The 18,606-nt window shown below is 31.9% G+C and overlaps 1 protein-coding gene across 40 annotated transcripts in view; it reads right to left on the minus strand.

Moving 5' to 3' along the window:
• PTPRD (protein tyrosine phosphatase receptor type D) overlaps positions 1 to 18,606 on the minus strand; it is a 2,082,753-nt gene that overhangs the window by 1,139,523 nt on the left and 924,624 nt on the right. For all 40 annotated transcript variants that reach the window (XM_076008727.1, XM_076008702.1, XM_076008696.1 and 37 more), the window contains one exon: positions 14,034 to 14,083. The gene's annotated coding sequence lies outside the window, so the exon portion shown is untranslated. The remainder of the gene's footprint in view (positions 1 to 14,033; positions 14,084 to 18,606) is intronic.

Consider the following 18,606-nt stretch of genomic DNA (forward strand, 5'->3'; position numbering starts at 1 on the left):
TCCCCAATCAATACCATACAGGAAAACAATCCTCACTTATGAAAGCAAATTCAAAAAACTGGAAGAAACCAGTTGCATTGATATCAACATAAGGACATAGGATATATGAAAAAAAAAAAAAAAAAAAAAACAAGAAAAGACGACACCTCCAAAGGAACACAATAATTCCCTAGCAACAGATCCCAATCAAAAAGAAATTCATGAAAACCTAGAAAAAGAATTCAAATTATTAATTCTAAAGAAGCACAGTGAAGTACAAGAGAATTCTGAAGAACAATACAAAAAACATCGGAAAAACAATTCAGGATATGAATGATAAATTTACCAAAGTGATACATGTTATAAAAAGAACCAAACAAATGTTAGAACTGAAAAATTTATTTAATGAATACTAAATACATTCAAAAGCTTCAACCCTAGACTAGATCAACAGAAGAAAAAATCTTAGAACTTGAAGACAGTCTTTTGAAATAATTCACTCAGACAAAAATAAAGAAAAAAAAAGGATTAGAAAAGCCTTTGTGACATATGGGACCATAAAGCAACCAAATATTCAAATTAAGCTGGGGTCTGAGAAGGTGTAGAGCCAACGAAAATGTTAGAAAACCTATTTAACAAAATAATAGATGAAAACTTTCCAAATGTAGCCAGAGATTTAGACATCCAGATATAGGATACCCTAAAATCCCCAGATAGATAAAATACAAAAATGTCTTCTAATGGCACATTATAGTCAAACCTTCAAAAATCAAAGACATAGAATTGTAAATATAGCAAGAGAAAAGTATCTAGTCAGCTACAAAGGACCCTCCATTAGATTAACATCAAATTTCTCACCAGAAACCTTACGGATCAGAAGAGAATGGAATGATGTATTCAAAATGCTGAAAGAAAATACTCTCAGCCAAGGATATTATATCCAGCAAAAATATCCTTCATAAATGAAGGATAAACAAAGTATTTCCCAGACAAGCGAAGTTTAGGAACTTCATCACCATTACACTAGCTCTACAAGAAATGCCCAAGGGAAAAGATGATATTTACCATTATGAAAACATACAAAAGTATATAACTCATTGGCAAAGCAAATAAAAAATTAGAGAGAGGACTCAAATGGTACCACTACAGACACCATCAAACCACAATGGCAAACAATGAGAAAAATAAAAAATATATAAAAAACCTACTGAAAACAATAAACAATATGAAAGAAACAAAGCTTCATATATCAATAACTTTGAAGGTAAATGGATTCAAATGCCTACTTAAAAGATACAGACTGGCTGAATGGGGAAGAAAAAAAAAAAGAAAACATGATCCAACTATTAAAAGCATGCTGCCTATAAGAAATGCACTTTACATACAGACACAAAGTAAAATGATGGAAACAATATTCTCTGCAAGTGAGAACCAAAGTATCAGGAGTGGCTATACTTACAGCAGATTAAATGGACTTTAACTCAAAACTAGTTAAAAAGACAAAGAAGGTTACATAACGATAAAGCAATCAATCCAGCATAAGGATATAAAAATTCTAAATATATATGCACTGCAGCACCCAGATTCATAAAGCAAATATTACCAGATTTAAAGAGAGAGAGACAGATTCCAATAGTGGAGACTATTCTCAGTATTAGAGAGAATATCTAAGATTAATAATACTAATAGCTCCTCACTATTTATTGTTGAATGATAGTTATCAAGAAATCACTATATATGTATTTTTTCAATTGAGTATAAAATTTTAGCTAATTATATAGTTAGATTGTGCCCACTCTGTTATAAGTATTGCATGACCAGTACAGCAGCCTGACCCCTGACCCTTCTCTCTGGTGAGAGCAGAAATAGTATCAATCAATCAATCAATCAGGAGGAAGTGGTGGGCAAGATTAATGAAGGTTGCAATGAGCAAGTTTGTCTAGATAGATTTGAATTGTAAAAAGAAAACATGGCTTGGGTATGCTAAGCAAATTTGCTGGGTTACTTCATCTAGGAACTTATGGCTAGACTTTAATAAGCAGGGATCAGAAATCTATGCTTTGAACATACAATAATTGCCATATCTTTTTGTCTGCTTTGCTATCATCATCAAAGTAACTTTAATTTTTTTCTTCTGTGTGCCCAACGTATGGATCTCTCTGCCCCCCACTTTATTCTGCATGGACAAGAAAGACAAAATGATGGTAGATTCTGAGAATATTGAGATTACTGGAAAACAGACTGGTTCTAGAACATAGGGAGAGCTTGTATAGCTAGAATACAGTAAGAAAAATGAGCAACCCAGATTGATTGGATCATGCCAGTTGTTGATGCTAGATTTTTACACTTTTATGCCAAGCACATAACATTATATGAAAACAATTCTGCATCCATATAAACAAAACCATAAATTTTCCTTTAAGTAATATCCCATGAATCACATCTATGACATATGAAAGAGATCACTGATATATTAGTATGTCCAAGTAATATTTTTATCTTACCTTTCTCACACTAAAGAACTAGAATTGGTTTGTGACAATCAACCAACATGCTTTATCTGAGTGTTTAAAGCTTCATTTAACCTTATCCAGTGGATATCTTTGCATTCTTCTCCATATAACTTGGCCCAATGGTTCTCAAACCAAGTGCACCTAAGAGTAGCTTGGAGAGCAAGTAAAAGACAAGGAGGGCTAGGCTCAATTAATTAGGTAAGGGGTTGGGCTCTTTTATGTTTACCAAGTTCTCTAGGTGATTCTGATACCTACCAAAGCTTATGGGTTAGAATAACATGTTCATCTGGAGGTAATCTCCCAAGAGGAGCTGTAATGAATGAATCAGCCACAGGGCCTATTAGAATCCCCTGCTGACTTTCTTAAACCTTAGGTAACTGGGACCTAACTTTGGAAATTCTTATTCATTAAACCTGAGGTGGAGCTCAGAGTCATATATTAACCCTCCACAGGTGATTCTGAGGGGCTTTCCCCACCGACCAACAGCGTGTAGGTTCTTGGAGAACTCTCCCTCCAAATTTCCTTCAGTCTGGAGGGATGTTTCTCCTGTGATTGTTTAGAAACAAATTGACTCAGAGTCTCCCTGGCATACAGGGTAGGGGTGAGGGATGAACTTGAGGAAGAAAGGGTCTTGTTAATTTAAATTGAAACTTTAAGAGTTTCAACTCCACATTAGATCAACTTAATGAGAATTTAATTCATGGGATGAGGCCCATGAATCCACATTTTAAAATCAGATTTACCAGATGATTCTCTGACACACCAAATTTTGAGGATCTCTGGTTTAGAGCTTACTTGTCTTCCTCTAAACTTATGGAACCAAAATCTCTGGAATGAATACTGGGGTTTATATTTCTTGAAACTTCCCCAAGAGTTTTGAAGGTCATTATATTTAGGAACCCCAGTATTAATTACCATGCAACTCAAAACATACTATCTCTATGTTTTTCCCCCTAATTCTGGGGAAATCCATAGAACAGTGACTCTCTTTGGATTTATTAGCACTTAGAAAAAAGTATGAAGTTCCACATTTATATTTTACTTCTCAGGATATTTCTTGTTTTGCCTCCAGAAATCTAAGCTAAGCAAAATAGACACTTGAATCTTCTTTTTCAGCATACCTAAGGTTAACCTCTTATGGAACACATAGTACTTGCTTTATAAAAATTTAAATTAATGACATCAAGTTTTCAAATTTCATAAATCTCAAGGTCTTCCATTTCCTGTCTTCATCATATATAATACCATAAAAAGAAGTTTAATAAAGAGAAAAAGTAATACTCAAATATTTTATTAAAATTTAGTAATATTAATAAATGATTATGTAAGTGGAAAGGATTATCTAAATTGGTAGCATAAAACGATAGATATTTTATTAATTTCCCTCTCCATTTGCAACTTTTAAGCCCGCTAGACTGAAGACTATGTAAAAATGGAGATACAAATCTTATGACTAGAAATCTTAATGAACTTTCCAATTAGAAAGAATTCCATGTTTTGATGATGGCATATACATTCACATCTGTACAAGAACTGGAAAGCAAAGCACAAAAAATCCTGTTTACCTTAATACTTCAGAATCTGAACAAACAACTTTCCTTTCTGTTTTTCCTTGCTCTTTCTTCTTTACATTGTCAAACTTGTTATTAGCATATAAAATATTTCTAATATTTTTAAGATATAAGAAATAACAAAATGCTTCAAATATCCACAAATGTCAAAAATACACTATAGGTCTCTTTAAAATCACTTTTTAATGTTTTTTCTATCATAACATCCTACCAGAAATTGTACATATTATTCATTTTTTGTGCATTTATAAAACCAACAAAATGTCCTTGATAAAAAGAAAACAGAATATTAAACTTTGGCCCTGCTTCCTGGGATTTTGAAGACCTCATATGTTAGAGCTGTCAAAGATGGAATGGAGAGAAATGAGATAAATGAAAATGACCAAATAACTCTTCCCTAAACCCCTTTGTTGATGGTGTCATCTATAGTAGGGAATCTATAATTTCATTTTTCTGCTCTCTGATAGGCCAGAGGTGTCAGAGGGATTTATAAATATGCTATGATGGACACAGGATGAGTCATTTATGGCTGCCTCCTCATTTGTGACAACCTAAATGCTATGCTGCTAGGGTTTGCTTTTTTCTCCTGCAGATTTTTTCTTCTTCAGCAATTTCAGTAGTTATCTAAAATTCCTCTGATCTACTAGTTACATTTATACATGGACAACACAAATCAAATTGTTATAAAAACTGTCACCGTCTACTTACATGTGACTTTGAATTCAATGAGATGAAAATAATTTGTGCATGTTAATCTTTCAAAAACAGTGATATATACAAAGATAAATTATAATAATACAACCATAAGGATTTTGTTTTTTGTTTGTTTAATGTACAATGAGGGTAATTACTCAAGAGAATAGCAATGAGCAATGGTGTTAATGGACAAAATTTTATATTCACAGATTTTTCTATTCTCTAAGAAAATTAAACCTGTTAGACACCTTTTAATGGTTTGCCTAGGGTATCAGGGTAAACAAAGTGATTCTTCCTAGAAAATCAGTTTACATAATGATACATCAACACTATTCTATGCTAAATAAATTCTGGATGTCTTAAGACACAGAATATATATTTAGCATGGTTTTAAAAGACTAAACACTATATAGAATAAAAAAATAGCACAATTTAAAAAGATTAAACACTATACTTCTAAAAATTTTACACCTGTGGTGGGTCATTAATTATATTCCATCCATCATCCTTTGCCAGTCAAGTTTTGGATGGGGCAGCAAAACATTTTGACATGTGAGAAAATTTGAGAAGCACTCCTCTGGGCTATCTTATTGTCTTTCATGGACAGAGGGGAAAAAAAACGTTCCAAATATTTGCTGGTTTTATGTACACAAAGATTATTCTGTTGCTCAGCACACATTCAGGAAAACACACAATACACCTGGCCTTATGCCAATTATTACAGAGTCAAATACAAAGGCAGCAAGGATGCTGGCTTTACCCTCGAAAAGTGGAAAGTCCATTGCAGAGAGAGGTCATGACGAAGATATAAAACAATAAACTCATCAATCTGATGGGAATATGGTTGAAGCTCAATGGGAAGATGGAAGAGCCCCTAGTTCGACTGAGGATTCACAAAATACTGCACAGAGGAAGTGGCATTTGAGATGAACCTTGGAGGAATGAAGGAAAAAGTTATACCTTTTCTGACAGTCAAATATGCGTGAGTGGGCTGTGGTCAGAAGAAAATTATGGGGAAGACTGATGGGGGAGGGAAGGGTCCTGCCAGGGCTGATCGTTGTGTTGGTGAGAGAACAGGGTGGGTGAAAGCAGAAGAGTGAGAACAAATGGTGTAAGTATGCAGGTGGTTATGGATGGGAGCAGAGCTGCATAATGGAGGGAGAGACCACATTTTAATCTGTACATTTTTAAATTATTCTCTTGAAAATGAGGAGCCACTGAAGAATTTTAAGAAGGGATGTGAACATAAACAATAGGAATTGCCTACTTCGCAGGCAATTGCCTGTTTGATTTGATTTGATTATCCCTGGAAACTTTTCATTCTAAAGTAAACCCACAGTTTATCTATTAGGTCCTTAGGGAAAATAAAGTTTTAATTCAGGAAGGATGTAAAACACTAACACTGCATAATAAGTATAACAGATATCACTGGTTGCCTGGCCAAGAACCATTCCTATTTTTCTGCTTCTTAAGGTAACTTAAAGTTTTTTAGCTCTCCATTTTTTTTTTTTTTTCTGTGCAGCCTTGAGCTTACATGGAAGCAGGACATATTTTCAGTTGAAGAAGGTAAACATGATTGGTCTAACCTAACAGTAATTGATACTTTCAGGCTAGTGCATATGATACATTTGATCAAAGAGATGGAAGGGATATTTGCTGGCACTAGGCAGATGGGTGGGAATTGTCCTAAAATCTTCCTTAATCTTAAAAGGCAAACAAAGAAGGCAGAGTTCCTTTTTTTTCCTACTGGGTATCTTGTATCTGTATATAAACCCTATAATCACAGCAGACATCTTTCAACAGTGAGGGAAGTTGGCCAAGGACAAACCCATGACAGGGAACAAAGACCGAAAGAACATAGGTCCTTGATGATGTCAATGAGTCATCCATGAAATTCTACAACTGCTTAACTTCTTGTTTGTATAATAATAAACCTTTCTTAGAGCCTAAGTAAGTTGGTTTCCTGTTACTTGTGGCTCAAAGCAGCCCAACTGATTCAATTAGAATAATTAAATTTAAAGCTTGAAGGGATTCAAAATTCCCAGTGCATATCCTCCTTGTTTTTATTTGAACATATGGAAGACCTGAGAAAATAAATTACTGATGTCAGGTCACACAATTAATTATAGGCAGAATCGCTTCCTAAGTTCCACAAATATTCTGATTTCTCATCTTTAATACATTTCATATATTCAGGTTTTTTATAAAAAAGAACTTTCTCTTATTTGTATAAAACCATCCAGAAGAGTATGTGACCATGTAATAAATAAGCTCTCAGTAAATACTGACAAATACCTGACTGGAAATATAGACTCTTATTTCCAGCTTTGCCCAACACATGAACAGTTTTGACATTAACCATTCCACTATGGCAATGAGGAAATATATTCTATTTCCAACTCAGTAAGTTATACCTCTGTGGATTTATAGGTTTTTCTACATGCTTTGCTCTAACATTGTATACAGTTTCTTTACCATCATCAGATGCTATGTCCATTAACCTATTAATTACAACTCAGTGGAAAGAAGCTCTTAACTTTCCCCTGATGGATAACTTTGGATGGAGTGACAATGATGTATGTACATAGAGAACTTCCTAGGTGAAAACCCTTTTGTGGTTAAAGGGTGATCAGAGACCCTGAAAATTTTCCAGCACTGCAAATTCCCTTGAAGCCCTGTTAGTTTGCTGTTTCCTCATACTAGCCCAGGGCCTAGTACATACAGATGCTCAGTGTGTTTTGTTGAAATAAAGAGTGCATGGGCAACAGAAAATGGGTATCTACAAGGAGTGGTGAATAAAAGAGAGGAAAATGCAAAGACACTGGGGAATATTAGTTGAGAAAATGGAGTTTTCCCACTGTGTAATTTTATCAGATTTGGTCATGATACCAAATTTAAAGTTAATTATCTTTCTTAATTCTTACTTTGCCATTGCCTTCATACTTATTAAATAATAATAATAATAAAACCCATCTATCTATGTATCCATATATACTTAGCTAATGGCCTAGTGATTTTTGGAATTTATTAGTGTAATGAAATTGAATTAATTAAGTGACACATGATTTCTATAGAGCAAAGGAAAGCAAAAAAGGTATTTTAAGGAAGAAACTGGTCCACAAAGTAAAGACTGCCTTAAAAAATACATTTGAGTTTCAAGTTCCAAAAAAGGCAGTCACCAAAGATTGGTATCAAGTGATAACAGTGGCAGTTTATTAATAGTCTGTCATGCAAAGCTGACATACGAGAAGCTGAATTTTGCTCAGCTTTACAATGAAATCCCATCTATTATATTGCTACCAGAATTAAATATATTCTGTTGAAAGGCTTTAGTAAGCTTAAATATGCTCTAAAGCTCTTCCCCCCCCCCCCAAACACTTTATTATCAACAGGTCAAATCGACAAAGTCTAATCTTGATTCTCCCAGATATCCACAGTATATCAAACAGGGAGCAAGATAACATACACATTTTTATAAAGGTTGATAAAGTTTGCCTTTAGACAAATGGAAAAGTCTTAGCAACTAAATTACTTGTTTCTGACATGTTGGGAGCAGGAGGAAGGCTAGATATAGTGTGGAAATAATATAGAGTCAGTATTAAAAGTTAAGCCTAGGGGATTCACAGACGGATAATTTATTTAATAAGAATTATGTGTGAGCTAGCCAGATAGGAACAATCTATCCAAAGGTGTGTAGAGGTGATAATCCATATGTATTCAGACTAAAGGATTTAGGTGAGGCATTTTGTAATAAGCAAATATCATTGAACCAGTTTTTCATAAATATCAGTTGAAAGTGTCCATCAGAAGTAAAACTCCATTTTCTCTACATATTTTTCGGGATAAAAAAACCTCCACAAAACTGCACTTAAACGGTTCTGTGTAATCAACGTATTATTGAAAAGGAACAACAACAACAACAACAAAACCCAGAGAATAGCTTTGCATCCAATAACTGTGTTCTCAAATTCAAACTTCATTTATATCATCAAAACTTTTTAGTTATAGTTTTCTTTTTCTGATTATATTTTTCTATTCTTTTCTTTTAAATTTTGCCTTTTCAAAAGGTGTTCATGCCTTTAGATTATCTTTTGTTGCATAAATATTTCAATTTTGGATTCAAATAATGCCTACTAAACCATTCAATATGTTTATATTTCTTCAGTTTCTAATATTTTCCTTCAACACAGGATGTTAGTTATATATCTTTGAACCTCATTTATCCCCAAGCCCTCTCATCACTATGAAATGAAATGAAAGTGTATTTAAAGCACATCAATATCTATATACAAGGGCTATCCAGAAAGAATCCACCACTATTAATATAACCAGAACAGTTACGTGGCTGGATATTGTCCACGCAGCTCTCATACTTGGTCTCTGTCTCAACTAGATTTTTCCCTTTTACTGTCATTTACCTTCAGGGACATGTGAAATAAATCCTGAAATATTTATTCCTGTAGCCTATCCTGTATTTCTCAGATAAGCTTATTATTTATTTTAAATGGCTACCAGAGGTTCAGAGGTATTAGTGCTTGAAGTCTTAGAAACAATCTTTAAGACTTCGAGACAGCATTCTGTCTTTTACCTTTGTTTTCCTTGCTTTCATTATGTTACAGAGATTCATAATAGAGTAAAAGTAAAAAAAAAACAAAACCCTAATTAGCTTTTAATTAGTATACTCTATATTTCATATCTGGCTACTTAAAACGGGTAAGTAAAAAATTAAATAAATAAAACCCTTCGAAATAAATCCCATGTGCTTCAAATATCCAAACATATGCATTAATGAAATTCTATTTTATTTTAGTCTCAAGGATTTTAATCTGTAAGTCCCAACATTTCATTAGATTTTTTAATATTAGATGATTTTAAACATAACTATTAAAAATAACATATTATCCACTTCGCCATTGCACTTCCATTGTGTTTTGTGAGTTACTCTGAAGTCATGACATGATTTGAATTAAGGACCCAGGGATGAAAAGAAACATTCTAAATGTGAAGTAACTATACTTTTCATTTAAAAAAAACCATTTAAATCCAGTATGTTTCATTACATCTCTAAAAATTTTTAATCATTTTGAAGAAAAAAGGAATGTATTTAAATCAAGATTATTACTTTATAAGGAAAATCATATGCAATTCAAACAACAGGCATAAGAGGATAAACTGTGGTAAACATAACATTATCATAATTGGTTCTGAATTTTAAGAAATATTGATTTTCATACCATCCTCTCTATCAGGCACAAAACAGTTATGTGATACACTGTTGTTTTCCATGAAAAATTAAAAAATACATTTATACACATATATGTATTATGGTCTGTCCAGAAGTATCCAGCTATTGTTTATATATTCTTCATATTATATATGGCTGGATACTTTCTGGACAGACCAATATATATTTAAAATATATATATATGTGTATGTGTGTATATCTCACAAGGCAAATAAAATCTTAGTAGAGTGCATATAATAGTATTCTCTAGTTAATCCTTCAGGCTGTATTTATTATAGCTGTCATATGCTTAGCAATTTATTAAACAATATTTTAAAAGTAGTAAATAAATTTGAACAATAATTTTATTTGAATGCCTAAAGGTTAGCTTAATATTCTGAGATTTTTTAATGTCCTTCTAGAATATTTATATTGCATACTTTTGGTTCATTTAATATTTTGTGATAAAAGTAATCATAATTAATTTAGGGTTAAAGTGAAATATTTTGTTATAGTGTTGAATTTTTATTTCAAAATTTTGGCCATGTAACATTTTTGTGGTCTAAGAAACTTATAATAGGTTATGCAAACATGCATATAGTAACTTAACAAAATATTACCAACTACTTATCTTAATAGCTATATTAAATTACTAAATAAAAGTACAAGTCTTCATATTTACATATGAATTTTACAATAAAAACATGAAAATATACACAGAGCAATTATTATCCTAACAGAAGTAACGTAGCTACCTCTCTTAAATATACAAGGTAATAACACAGAACAATGTAATGCCTGGAGATATTAAATGTAAAAGTTTAAACAATAAAGCATTTAGAGAAACCATAGGAAAATATCTTAGCAACAACGGTCAAGGCAAATATCTTTTAATAAGACACAAAAAGCCCTTATTATAGAAGGGGAAAAAAACTAACAAACTTTAATAAATCAAAATGAAGAACTTCTGTTCATCAATAGACACTATCAAGAGAATAATTAGAAAATCTACCAGTTGAATATACAATGCCAATAACCAGTGGTGTTCTGGTAAATATTTCACAATGAGCTCTCCAGAAGGAAAAAAATAAATAAATAAAGCCCTGATTTTTGGTGTTTCCCAAAGTGAGTAGTGTAAATACTTCTGTTAATACAATGGCAGGTATTTCTTTCTTTTTTCTTTTTAAAAAATTTCTAATAGGTTTAAGGGGGTACAAGTTGAGTTCTGTTACATGTATATATTGTACAGTGGTAGAGTCTAGGCTTTGGTGTACCTGTTACCCAGGTTGTGTAGATTGCACACCATAGGGTACAATGGGATAATTTTTCATCCCTCACCTCCTCCCACTCTCATGCCTTGTGAGTCTTCAGTGTCCATTATATCACTCTGTGTGGCCTTGTGTAGCCATAGTTTAGTTTCAACTTGTGAGAACATGCAACATTTATTTTTCTGTTCCTGAGTTCCTTCACTTAGGATAATGGCCTCCAGTTCCATGCAAGTTGCAGCAAAAGACTATTTCATTCTTTCTTATTACCATGGCAGATTTTCAAACTCTCATAATTCTTAACATGTTAATAATTGGCTATTATGAGTTAGTTTTAAACCCTTTGTTGGATATATACCATTGGATACACATGTACACATATCCTGCTGTATGTATCCAACAGAGGCATATACATTCCTATGACCCATATGACCCAATAGAAAAGGGCAGATAATCCAGAAGAAACAGGGCAAAAGACTTACGATACTTTAAAAAAAAAAAAAAAAAAAGAATGTCCGTATGAAAAATAAGCATAACAACAAGTGTTTAATAACATTAGTGTTTAAGATATTCAAATTAAGATATTTAAGATATTCAAATACCCCTATGCATATATCGAAATGTCTAAAATTGGAAGAGGAAAAATCCCAAATTTAGTTACTATAGCAGCATCTGAGCTCTCATATCCTATACCCAAAAACTGATAACCACTTTGGTGAACTGTATCTACTAAAGCAGAACATGTGCATATCCTATTTACCCAACAAAATGCATATATGTATTCCTTAAAAAACATGTTTCTGATATTCATATCACTACTATCTATAAGAGCCAAAGTCTGGCAGCTACTTAAATGCCTAGCAATGGTAGAAAGAGTCCATAATTTGGTATATTCACACAGTTGAATACTACACAGCAATGAATGTTTTACTACCGCACACAACAACAATCTTAGAAACATAATTTGAGCAAAAGAAACAAAAGCAGTACCTATTGTATAATTTCATTTATAAAATGTCAAAAAAGGAGGCAAAGTATACTTCTAGAAAGTTGAGACTATGCTTTGTTGGTATAGTGACTAGGAAAGAGCCTAACAGGGGTTTGAAGTTATTCTAACGTTCAATCTTTTTATTTTTTAATTTATGTGAGTATTGGTTATATGAGTGGATTCATTTTTGTGATAATTCACTGAGACTGTGTACTTAAGATATGAGTGATTTTCTGTACATAGATTTATATAAGAAGATTTAAAATACTGGAGATAATGGTAATATTTTTTACAAATTATTCCATTTTATAAGTTGAAATAATTTATTAAAAAGTTCATTCAAGTATATTTGTGAAATATAATTTGAAACTTAAAAGTGTGCTTCTTGGGGATAAAATTATTACTCTGTGCGCGTCCAAGTAATTCATCAAAATTCTTTCATTATCAGAAAAATCCTCCTGGTAGGGCTGAGGAATTTACCTTTACTTTTATAAGATACCTGTTTTTTATATTATTTTTTATTTCAAGAAAATATGAGAGTACAAACATTTTGGTTGCTTTTTATATCTTGCCTCTCCATAGCAAGAGTTAGAGATATGCCCTTCCCCTCCACAATGGTCTACTCCTCCCCCAACCCCCGAATCTCTGGTGAAAGAATCTATCTAGAACTCAAAAGAATCAAACAACCCCATCAAGAAATGGGCAATGGAAATGAATAGAATAACTTTTTCAAAGAAGACAGAATATGGCCAGCAAACATATAAAATATGCTCAACATCTCTAATCATTAGAGAAATGCAAATCAAACCACAATGAGACGCCTGTTTTAATAATACTATGTTGTGTGTTTCTTAAAAAAAAGGTAACTAAAAAGTACACCTTAGAGTTCCTAGAGATGGTTATTGGCTATAATCATTTAAAACAGCTTCCTCAAGATACATTTCAATAATACTGTATGTGCAAATAAACAAGAGTTCTAGTGAATTGCCTTCGTGTTTCCAAGAATCATTTCTCCCCAAGTATTGAATGTATGATACAAATCCCTGTATTATCTGGATTTTATATAGTGATTGAAAGCTAAACCTTTTATTATGTTTACTATTCAGGGACAGATAATATCTAGTAACACAACTTTCAGAGTTTATCAGTTTCACAGCAATACAAATAAACCTAAGTTTATATATATTCTATAGTAATCAATTATTATAATCCAGATTCACATTTTAACAAATGTTACTGAATAAATTTAACTGTAGAAGTTAACAAATGAATAATGCCTAAAAAACTGCCTTAGAAGTTACTTTTTATTTCTTATCATTTTATTTCCATAGTTACTTATTTTACTGTTAACTCCCTGAAGCTCTAACAGTTATTGAGCTTTCATAGAGGAACCCAATTTTGATAAATCTTGACAGATGATAAAATAAATTTTACTTTCAATAACTCATTGCCTCTATTCATTGGCATCAAATAGAACTTGCTATGAAAAATTTAATATATAAAATTGTCATTCATGTCTAAAAAAACATTTTTCAGTAGTGTAAATCTTTACCTTTTTGAAGTATACCTCCAAATTCACTTAGAAACCTATCAAAAACTGTATCAAATAACTATATTATTATAATCTACTCAAAACATAAAAAAATTGAAAGAAAGTATTATATAGTTTCTTCAACAGTCATGGAAACAAATATCAAATAAATGATCCCAATTTCCTTTACTTTTAAAAACTGGGCACTATGAAAATGAGGTAATATAAAACAACTCTAAAATTAAGTATATTAATTATAATCTTACCATAAACTCACAGGTTAGGAAGTCAAAGAAAAAGTTCACCACCCTGAGACCTAGAAAAGTGCAACCAAAAACATTTTTTTATTAGTACTGGTATTCAATTTTAATTCAAGCACCATAAAACGATAAATAGTTATTCAATATGAGAAATTATTATATGAGGAATTAATGTGCATTATAACATGACAAATACTTTTGACTACAATATTTATTTGAAATAGCATTATCAGTTACTTAGCTCATATCAAACTATTGTCATTTAAGATTCATTACTCTAATTTGGCCTCTTTAATGCAAGAATGACAAACAAGCAGACAGTCTTTATTTTCTCCTTCATTTCTTGTGAGACTATGAATGATAGATACATTTGCAAGCATAATATGTTTTGCATATATTATTTTAGAGAACCTTCTCTGTTACATCCATTCAACAATGTCAAATATAAACACATCTATATACATATACACATGCAATCATGTACACAAATGTTATATTATAATCCTATTTTTATCTTTATATGTTTTAATCACTGACTAATATATAACTCTCCATGAACATTAACATTCTATAAAGTAGTGATTTACCATAATTTTATGGGGTACAGAGTACTCCAAAATTCACTATACATCCTATATTGTTTAATGTATTTTATTTAATAACATTTTATGGCATTGGTTAATATTTTCTTTAAAGTAGGTCAGTTGGTTACCATCTGTGACATTATTTCATATACTGCCCCCTTTGTAAATACTTTGTCATTTGATGCAGTGGTAACTTACTAACCAACACACCTTATTAAGCCCTTAAATTTGTTTAATTCTAGATAGATACTATTCTGTGTGAACAGAAAAGGTAAAATGAAGATTTAATCTCTGCCCTCATTGAAATATAAGTTAACAAAAGAGAAATTATAATAGATTGAATCTATTATGTCAATACCTTAATGGTTGGTATTATTTTGGAGGATATGTTTTGCTCAGGTATCTATGTATTAAAATGTTTCAACTGGTTTCTACTATAATTGAAGGAAACATTATATGACATCATTTATTTGAAGAAGAAATAATATTTAACTCTTAGGAAGAATTATAACATGTAATTGTGAATCCAACACTGAAAAGAACCACTTGAGGAGTGAAATAAAAAGTTTCTAATATTCATGTGATGAAATGTTAGAGGAAAACAAAGTATCACTATCACAGAGGTACAAACATTGACATCAAAAGTTGTTGTTCTTATTCTGCAAATTTAAATGCCGATGTGGAATTAAATCTTCAATAATGAATGCTCAGACATTCTTGGCCATCGTTACTGAGTTTATTAGTGGCAGAGACTTGACTGCACCCCAAGTCTCTGCTTCTCCATCCCTTGTGTTTCATTCCAGTTACTGGCCATTGTTCCAGGTCTCCCCATTCTCAGGTTGGTAGACATTATTCTAGCCTTCTAAAGATGTTGTCTCTCCTGCCCAATTCCTTTTACAAATGCCAGTGCCTATAGTTTAACCTTGTAGACCTCCCAGGCTCATTCTTCTAGTATGGCTTTCTGCTTTTATTGTCTCCGCTGGAGCAAGGAATAAGATGATGATTTCAAAATGCAAAATTCTAGGCTGGCCATTATTCAGTTTGGGAAGACTGAGAATGGGGCCCTAGGTAACGATAATGGTTAAGGTTTATCAAACGCATACTATGTCCCAGGAAGTGTGTCAAAATGTTTATCTAATTTAATCCCCATAGGACTACCAGGTATTATAAGCATCTTTATTTTATAGATAAGAAAATTGACAAGAGAGGTTAACAAATGTATCCAAGGACACAGAGTTAGTAAGTTATATAGCTGGATTTCAAGCACAAACTCTCCTACCCTTTAGTTATATACAACATAGAGATTCAGATTCTTTTAATGGGAAGAAAGTGTAAAAGAAATTAGGGAATTCTATTTTAGTCAATTTAAAAAGTAATTTAAAATTTCAACTTCATAAAGCAGTTATATGGCCATATTCTAAGTTTTTAGACATAACTATAAGAATAGTAAATAAATTAAAAATCTGAAAGTCTTACAACTCCAATATATTATGATTAATTTTAGATAGTGACAGCCACACAGTGCCTAGCTCATTAAATGCTACATTGAAACTATGCATTATTTATCAGACATGCCAATTTCTAGAGTTTTCTGTCAATAAATTTTAGAATACATACAATTTCACAAAATATGTAAATTACATTTAATATAAAAACAATTTTGGCATAGGTTATCAGAAACACTTTCTTAGAAAACCAGATAGCCTTCTGTTCCTTTGGAAAAATGCAAATAATGCTTTTAAAAAACCTTTGAACTCTTATTTCATTTAAGACTGTCAAGCTTATCTTCTCAGAAACACAATTCTTATTATAATTGTAGGTAACACATTTGAAAAAAAAAGTAGACTGTTTCAGTAAAACCTTGCATATTATGAAGTCTCAATAAATAACCAACAGATATCTAAATGCTATGATAAAAAATAATCACTACATAGACCCTGAGGAAGAAAACTACCCTCTGTTTAGGTGCTAGTTTCACCTTAGCTCAGTGATATCCACATCTTCTCAATGTGTTATTCAATGCCTGCCTGGGTCATGTCTTACAAAACAGATCTTAAACCCTAGGAATGATGGAGTGACAAGCAGTGACGGCTGGTGGGACTATCAACCTATTCCATAAATAATCTATATAAATCTGTTGTATAACTATAAAGTGCTATATAATTCAGTAATTCATTTATTCAACAATTATGTACAAGCTACTATCATACTAGAATGTGAGGTTAAAGTGATAATTAAGATAAATATGGTCATAGATTTTATATCCTGGCTGCTAATGTTACATTTAATGATTTTATATTTTATTGCCACTATCAAAAGCTCAACATTCTGCCATTGTAATCTATAAGCTCTTATAAGGATTGCCCTTTAGTGTTCCAAACTCTAGTTTAAGAAGTGTTAAATAAGTTCAAGTGAGTTTAACCTGGCAGAAACTTTTAGTTATCTCCAATATCCATTTTACCTTGCTTTTTAGTAAAAGAATTCATGGTTTTTAGCTAGGTTAATGACCACTTGGAAAAGACAATGATACACAATCTCAGTGCCATAAGATTAAGTTCTGGCAAAAGCATGCTTGTGGAAGTGGAGGGAGCAAGGTCTAATTGTCACTGAATGTAGGAAGTGTGTCCATCTTTGTCCCTTCCTCCCTTTGATTTCTGGGTAGAATATATAACTAATATCTGGAGCTCCAGCAGTCATTTTGTATCATAAGGGGACACCTCATCCTCCTTATTCCCCTAAACTCCAAAAAAGAATTGTAAGATAGGAGGAACCTGGATCATGGACAACATAGTGTGTCATTTTAGACTTGGATGATTACTTCTTGAACGAGAGAGAGAAGTTCTATAGAAACAAAAAGTAGCTTAATGTTTTTCAGGGAATAAAAGGTGGGAGAAATGGGAAATGACTATTAATGGATACTGGATTTTTGGGGGGGTAATGAAAATGTTTTAAAATTAGATGGTGGTGCTGGCTATATACCTCTGTGAATACAATAAATCCACATACTTGTTTAATTTAAAAACTTAAACAAAAATATATTTTATGGTATGCAAATTATATCTCAATAAAGTTATTTTTAAAAGTGCCTTAGGTTACTCTATTAGTTTATCTCTTAAATAATTTGGATACATTTTATCATCTTACAAAATTAATTATGTAGCATATTCCCTTGGGGACTCAAATTTGTCTGAATTTATTAACTTCCTATTATGCACTAGTTTGTTAGTATGTATTAGGAAAAACAGAAATAACAACAAGAAATGACACTCTTTGCTTCCATAGTCTAAAATCCACTGACAAAAGAGATTATTTATGAATTAACAAAACTAACCATTAATCTCCCAGGGATTTTGTGAGGATTTCATTGTATACGTTAAAGTTACTTGAAAACTATTACATAACAAAATGCATGATTAGAAACATTTTTTTTAAATGTTGCCAATAAAATTGTAGGCTGGAATTTGCATTTAAGCCTATTGGTAGTAGTACCTTTGGTATCATTCTAAATGAATGGATACCTATTTTTAAATTATGCTCACAAAATAAAAAATGTCAAAACCTCTAAATAAAGTTTTATGCTCATTAAAAATTTTATAGACAAATAAAAAGGAAATCAGTTTATCAAAAAGATATCTGCACTACCATGTTTATTGTAGCACTATTCACAATAGCCAAGATTTGAAATCAACCTAAGTGTCCATCAATGAATGAATGAATAATGTAAATGTGGTACATAGACACAATGGAATATTATTCTTCCATTAAAATATAATGAAATCCCATCATTTGCAACAATGCAGGTAGAACTAAAGAACACTATGTTAAGTGACATAAGCTAAGCACAGAAAGACAATCTTGCATCTTCTCACTCATATGGGAGCTAAATATTAAAATACCACTTCTCACTCATATGGGAGCTAAATATTAAAATATTAATCTCACGAAGACAGAGTAGAATGATGGTTACCAGAAGCTGTGAAGTATAGCAGGGAAGG

This window comes from Microcebus murinus, chromosome 12 (assembly GCF_040939455.1).
Source record: "Microcebus murinus isolate Inina chromosome 12, M.murinus_Inina_mat1.0, whole genome shotgun sequence".
NCBI classification, from domain to species: Eukaryota; Metazoa; Chordata; class Mammalia; order Primates; family Cheirogaleidae; genus Microcebus; species Microcebus murinus.